This window comes from Mixophyes fleayi, chromosome 11 (assembly GCF_038048845.1).
Source record: "Mixophyes fleayi isolate aMixFle1 chromosome 11, aMixFle1.hap1, whole genome shotgun sequence".
NCBI lineage: Eukaryota > Metazoa > Chordata > Amphibia > Anura > Limnodynastidae > Mixophyes > Mixophyes fleayi.
Genome location: NC_134412.1, coordinates 13,512,967 through 13,520,977, shown reverse-complemented (window position 1 = coordinate 13,520,977; position 8,011 = coordinate 13,512,967). Strand labels below are relative to the sequence as shown.

General features: G+C 39.0%; 1 pseudogene; it reads left to right on the top strand.

Moving 5' to 3' along the window:
• Positions 1–6,583: 6,583 nt before the first annotated feature.
• On the top strand, positions 6,584–7,805 carry LOC142107479 (interferon-inducible GTPase 5-like; annotated as a pseudogene).
• The last annotated feature ends 206 nt before the right edge of the window (positions 7,806–8,011 follow it).

Below are 8,011 nucleotides of genomic sequence, written 5' to 3'. Positions count from 1 at the left end.
TACCCAGTAGTACTCTCCCCTTTCTTTTTTTTTTTTTTAAACTCTTTATTTTCAGCAACAACATGAGCTACATACAAACTGTAATGGCAGTAATAGGATACTGTAATAAAAACAGATCAATAGAAAATTATACAGAGAAAGAACACAACAAATAGTCTAACACAGCAAACAAATATGCCCTTCCAAAGAGAAAGAATTAGTTTCGAGAGCCTACTCCCACTCTTTTGGGGGAAATAGAAGGGAACTATCCTTGATAATATTACTGTTTGTTTTGTTGTTCACTGACATTAGACCCAAAAAATAGCTAAATAAAAATAACTGGTGTGATCCAACTTTATGCCTAGAAACTTTTGTGGATCTCACGACCTCACCTTCAGGTTTGTCTGACCCTCCCTTCTCTTGTATTTCCCATGGCTCATCCAGTGCCTTGTGCCTCCTGGCCTACATGGGCTTCCATGCTACCTGTATACAATAGGATAGGGTTAAGTCTGCGCTGACTATAGACAGCAGCCACCTATAATCCTACATACACTCCACCCAGGTATGTAAATATATAAATCACACACAATATGGACAATAGGAACGGCGCTATCTAAAAAATACCAATCTATTTTTTTATAACAAATGAAATGGACCTCAATGGATGTTTATAACATGTAGTCCATAAGTCCCAAATTTGAACAGTTATCCTCTCCTCGGGAATGGTTAAGAATAGTATGTTGGATGTTGAAATTCTAAAGTACATATAATAATACGTCCTTTCTTTCTTCCAAATATTCCAAGGAATATATCAAAAAGGCTCATTCATGGGATTCCATGCACATAAAAAAGAAATCAAAGAAACACATCTTAGTGTAATCTGTTTCACATATGGAAATTCCCTGCACCAATAGGTATCAAAGTAGGTGGTTGTATGGTTAGTATATTCACCACGTGAGTAATAACCACTCCAATTCCACACTTACATAAAGGGATATCCAGAATTAGCTGATGTCAGCATCTGGGATGCACTACACTTATGAGTGATAAAACATTTCTTCTCTCCTTAAATCGTCTTGTCATAAATGCTCCATTCAGAGTATAAACAGGCACGTAGAAATAACCTTTAACTCTTTACCAAAACGATCAGGAGCCAGCCGGATATATCCACACACCGCCGATACTCTGACCGAGTCCAAACACTCTTGAGCAAGTGTCTCTCCGTTGGTAACCGGCCTCTGTTTCCATGCTACCTGTGCCTGCAGAATATCGCTACATCTGGTATCCAGCTACAAGCTCCCCAGCTTACCTGGACCTCTGTGCTACCTGTGCTTGCAGACTATCGCTACTAACTGGTAAACCTGTTACCCTGTCCTGCAGTTCACCCTTTGTATTTTGGAACTTGCTGCCTCTATGGACTAAGTTTTGCCATTCATTGTATCTGTACCTGATTGTGTCATCCATATATACCTGCTATTATTGCTGTTTGAAACCTGCAATTCCTATGAACTGAGCAGCTCTTTACAATTGTCTGCACCAATTGGCTTCCCATGTACCTCTGCTATAATAAAGACACTTTGTTTTTTTCTGAGCACTATTTCCTCTCTCTGTAGTTTGTACTAGGAATCATAACATTAAGAATTAATTAATTGTATATATGTTATATAACAAAATACAAAGAATTAATAGTTTCACTTGTATATTATGGCACCTGACACTGAATCCAATTAATGAAAGTCTTGCAAAAGAAGAAAAAAATAGTTTTTATGATGTGTGAAAATATTTTACAAAATATATTATTTGTATTTTGTATAAAAATACAAATATTCATTGCCGTGGACGACCTCGCTAAGTTCTGGGTGTCCTAAATCTGGATGTCCAGAGTGGTATGGCTTGAGATAGGCCATAGAGCTGAAAGTACGAGTAACAACGAGGTAGATAACATAGCCAAAAATGTAAACATTGAACAAAAGCATTCTAGAAACTATAATGAGAACGTTATCAAGAGATAATGATCATGGGGGGAAAAAAGTCACACACAGGACACTAATAGCAAACATCAAATGTAACAAGAGCAAACCACAACTACTCTTCCCACATATGAGCTTCCAACAGACACCTGGCTTCACCTGCACAAAGACCATCTGGCCAAAGAATACACCATAGAAACATTTTCAAACAGAAAATATATACCCAGTAGTACTCTCCCCTTCCTAAGTTACACATTAATCACCATTATAGTCACCACTACAGAAAAACCAAACCAAGAGTAGTTAACCAGATGTCCATAGCATTTAGTTTTAAATATATAACGCAAAGATTTATTGTTGCCTTTGCCAGGCATACTTTAATGTTCTAAACTCATAGGTGCAGGTATTAATATATATATATATATATATATATATATATATATATATATATGTAATAACACAGCTAGTCTGCAGCAGCAGGCTGCAGACAGGGTTAAATTTTCCCTGGAATCCTCTTTCAGCACATACAAATACAGGTGTTCCACATGGGTGTAATTGGTTTGTTTTGCTGTGATTTATTTGTAGTGCTTGGGTGGAGGATAAGGACACTGTTTGTACTAGTGAGCAGGACCACCAATGCCAGTAAGTGGCTGGCTAGTAGTCAGGGAACTAATGTTTAGCCAGATGTCAGTGGTGGGAGATTTTGTGATACTTTTGCTGGATATGACTGCTGTACCATCGCTGAAACTGCTTAGCCATTCTGACAACTGCTAATAAACAGTAAAATGGTTCAGCAAACTTGTGTGAGGTTCCAGTGAATGCCGTACTTGTTTTTTATCACAATATATATATCATCATCACCATTTATTTATATAGCGCCGCTGTACAGGGAACTCATTCACATCAGTCCCTGTCCCATTGGAGCTTACAGTCTAAATTCCCTAACATACACACACAGAGACAGACCGAGAGATAGATTAGGGTCAATTTTGATAGCAGCCAATTAACCTACTAGTATGTTTTTGGAGTGTGGGAGGAAACCGGAGATATATATATATATATATATATATATATATATATATATATATATATATATATATAATCTCTATGGTGTCCTCCTGGGCTCTGTAAGACAGTTAAAACACAGCTGTCCTCCCATCCTCCAGACGCAAAGGTAGTGAGTGAAGTCTGTTAAACACCACTATAATGCATCAAACTGTTGTAATGCTTTGTTTAAAATATTGCTGCTGTGAAGAGACAAACCTGTGTACTGGGAACTGATAAACAGCTGTTTTGGTTACAAAAGAAAGCAAAAGTTTAAACACTTCTGGTCATTGTAGTGCCACACTTGCTAAAGGTACAAACTGTGATTTGGGTGTGGTCCAAAAAAAATAATATATTTTTTTGTTTGCTTGCTAGTTACCAGTGCAGGTTTCTAAAGCGCATGTCAGCTTTGTGAAAAAAGCAAAAACAAATTTATTTTCTGGTAATTGTAGTGCCACACCTTGTAGGACTCTTAGGGGTATATTTACTAAACTGCGGGTTTGAAAAAGTGGAGATGTTGCCTATAGCAACCAATCAGATTCTAGCTGTCATTTTGCAGAATGCACTAAATAAATGACAGCTAGAATCTGATTGGTTGCTATAGGCAACATCTCCATTTTTTCAAACCCTCAGTTAAGTAAATCTAGCCCTTAGTTGTGAATTGAGTGTGGTCCAGAAAGTTTTGTTGTTTACCTGAATTCTGAGAGAAGCTAGGTTTCATCTCCCAGCACAAATTCATGTGGAAATGGAAGACATTTTAAGAATCCTAGGTAATGTGGCAGCAGTACAAGAGGAAAATACCCTTTTTTTCTGCGAGGAGCTCACTCAGGGGAGACGGGACAGGGAGGCTCCAACTACCCCCATGCTACAGAAATGAACTTCTGATGATGATGTGGAGGCATATATAATAACGTTTAAGCGTGCCGCTAGGGAGCCAGGTTCGAACACCTGGCTTCCTATCTTTCAGGAGAGGCACAGCATTCCTATATAGACCTAGATGAGGACCAGGCTGGCAATAATCAGCGGCTGAAAACCGCCATCTTAGCAAAGCTTGGAGTCCCCAGAGCAGGAGAGGCCCAACAATATCATAACTGGAGACTCTCCAAAGATTTACCGGTTCGGGCTCAGCTTGCTGAACTTGGTAGAACACTAAAGAAGTGGTTGCAGCCAAAAAAGAACACTGCAGGCAGAATGATTGAAATTCTGGCCATTGACCATTGTATTCAGGGTATGGACTGAGGGCACTGCAGGTGGACCCTCAGTCGTATGAGGAATTGGCTGCTGTAGTGGAGAGATACAGCGTGTTGCAGCAAATGCCCAAACCTCCATTGCCTACTCCAAAGTTTGTGCCTTGGTCAAAATCTGGCATATGGAACAGTGGACTGGATTTGGGAGGAAAGATTGCCTGATAAAAAGAATTAAGTCAAATCTGCTTTGAGTGCAAAGAGCCTGGACATTTGAGGGCTCAGTGCCCAACGTTAGTAGAACCTATGAATTGTTATTACCCTATTTAATGTTCGCAGTGAGGGAGATGCCCAAGCATCTAGAGGGTTCTGGCCCTTCAAATTCTTGTATGGCAGGCAGCCAAGGGGCATTTTGGATGTTCTCAAGCAGGGCTGGGAGCAAAAGAGTCCAAAGGAACCCAATGTGATACAATTTGTGTCCCAGTTGTATGACAGGTGGGGCAAGATATCCCGTTGGTACAACAACATATGCATGAGGCACAGTAGAGACAAAAAAAAAGTACGATTTCCAACTAGGTGACAAAGTTCTGGTCCTGGTACCCCCATAAGAGAGTAAGCTCTTCACCCATTGGCAGGGGCCATATGAGGTGATTGAGGCTGTGGTGCCTGTTAATTATAAAGTCAGGCAGGAAGGCAGGAGAAAGCCTATTCAGACATATAATGTCAACTTGCTGAAACCTTGGAATGATAGGGAGAAGCCACACACACAGCCGTGTTGATAAACGCAGTTGTGCAGGAAAACAAAGTTCCCATAAGTGATGATCTGTTGCCAGGGCAGAGACGACAGACTGAGGAAATGGTTCAGTGGAACCTTGATGGGTTTTCTGAGATGCCAGGCCGTACCACGCTCATAGAATGACATAGTTACACCTCCAGGGGTGGTGGTGAGAGTAAGACCATAACACATTCCTGAAGTTAGACATGTAGCTGTGAAAAATGTAGCTGTGAAACTGGAGATTAAAAAAATGTTGGACCTCGATGTCATTGAAGAATCCAATAGCAACTGGAATAGCCCCATTGTATTAGTGGCCAAGCCAAACAGGAGTATTAGTTTTTGCAACGATTTTAGGAAATTAAATAAAGTCTCCCATTTTGACACATATCCGATGTCCCAAATTGATTAATTAATGGAAACCTTAGCCAATAGTCGGTACCTCACAACATTCGATCTAACCAAAGGCTACTGGCAGATTCCCCTACCGCCATCTGCCAAGGCTAAGACAGCCTTTTCCACCCCAGATGGGTTATACAGTACAAAGTTCTGCCTTTCGGCCTACATGGGGCTCCTGCCACCTTCCAAAGAGCCATGAATAGTCTCTTAAAACCACACCAGGAGTATGCAGCTGCATACTTAGATGATATAGTCATCCACTCCCAGGACTGGGAGACACATCTACCCAAATTGGAAGCAGTACTAGCCTTACTCGGGGAGGCAGGTCTAACCACCAATCCAGAGAAATGTGCATTGGCCATGCGTGAGGCCAAATACTTGGGGTATGTTGTGGGACAAAAGTCAGGTTAAACCCCAGGTTTTCAAAGTAAAGGCTGTCAGAGATTGACCCAAGCCTGTGCAGAAGACCCAGCTGAGAACCTTTCTGGGTCTAGTTGGGTACTATCGCAGGTTTATGTCTAATTTTGCAACTAGGGCTGCTCATCTTGTAATTATAATTTTATTTGGTATAGGCATGTATACTAATTTTTTTTTCCATAATTTTAGTAATACCTCTTAAACAACAGCCCTCATTCTCACCTATACAACACACAGGGGGAAGGGGAGCATGGCTCCTCCCACTCAGTCCGTAAAGGGAGTTACATACAAATAATACAGATGAATTAATGTTGGTATGTCAACATTCCATTAGTGACGGCAATGTTGCGAATAATTATTAGGACCACAATATATGTGTATGCTTTAATGCTTAAGCAACTTGCTAGTTTTAATCACTGGTTTATTTTATGGTTATGTGTTTGATCATTTATTAAATGCGTTCAACAGATATTATTTTTTTTTAAAATGTAAATTATACTTTTATTCCAAAATAGAAGAGGGTAGAAACAAAGTTGTAACACCCATTACCAGGGAAATTAAACGTGTGGGCTCACAGTTATTCTATGCTGCATGGTGAGTCCTTAGCCAGTGAAATAAATATATATTCAGGGTGTCACATTTAAAATCTTCCCTGAATCCCCATTTTCAAAAGCATGCAACACCTGGAGGGAGTGGTCAACTCAATCATATTATTACTATTATGATATATTTTTTTGTTTTGCTTTTATGTAATAACTCTGACAATGTCTGGGTTAGCAATAAAATTCATATGTTGTTTTTACCTTGTTTAGTACATTACAACAAACCAACCAAAATATGGATAACGAACAAATGTCAGAAATATTTTCTGAAGAAGTTATACAAGAGATTAAAACTGCTTTAGAATATAAGACTCTTACAGAAGCAATTTAAACAGTTAATGGAATTATTACAGATATCGAAAATGTTCCATTGAATATTGCCGTTACCGGTGAATCTGGATCTGGAAAGTCCACTTTTATCAATGTCATCCGTGGTCTGGATACTGACGAAGAGGAAGGTGCTGCAGAAACAGGAGTGGTGGAAACCACAATGGAGCCGACACCTTTTTCACACTTGCAGTTCAAAAATGTGAAGTTTTGGGACCTTCCTGGAATAGGAACTCTCAATTTTAAAGCAGATGATTATCTGGAAAAAGTAAATTTTTTTCAATATGACTTTTTTATTATAATTGCATCAGAGCGTTTTAAGGAGAATCACATCCACTTGGCTCAATCCATCCGTTCCATGAACAAGAAGTTTTACTTTATACGCTCAAAAGTGGATGTAGACCTGGAATCTTCTAGAAGACGTAGAAAGAAGTCATTCAACGAAGAGAACATATTACAACAGATCCGGGAAAATTTCATTGAATGTCTCCGTGATGGAGGAGTAGGAGAGCCACATGTTTTTGTTCTCTCCCTCATGGATCTGCACAAGTATGACTTCAACAATATGCAAAATACCTTAGAAAAAAAACTTCCAAGTCACAAGAGACATATGTTACTTCTCTCTCTGCCTAATGTTTCCTTACAGGTTCTAGAGAGAAAGAGAAAAATTCTGAGTGAACAGAACTGGACGTGGGCCTTTTTGTTCAGTACTTGTTCAGCTGCCATCATTCCAGCCGACTCCAAAAATGGTTACAATATCTTGGAACTAGTCATTGAGAAACATTTAACAACTTTTGGTTTGGATAATAGATCCCTCATCAGAATAGCAAACACATTTGGTAAAGATTTTAATGATTTGAAATCTGTCATTAAATCTCCATTTGTTTCCACAGAAATGAACCAAATGCTTATCCAGGAGCAACTTACTAAAAATGTTGCAAAAGGTCACATATTAGCTGAAAATGTCCTCAGATATATCCCAGTCATTGGAAATTTGGTAACAGAAGGGGTCTCTTTTTGTAGATCGTATGCAATGCTTGAGGACTGTGTGAAAGAGTTTACTGAAGATGCAACAAACATTCTCCAGAAAGTGCTGGAGGATTCCACTTAAATATGATAACCTTGAGATGCGAAATATATGACAATCTCACTTGGCCATACCATTTACACAACACATTTTTTATATTTATTCTAAATTGTCTGTGTTTAATTTGATTTCTCACCTTATTAATCAGCACTATTGTTATTGTAAATGGTTTATATCATATTTACAGCAGATATAAAAAACCTACACCCCCATATTGAAATTGCAGGTGT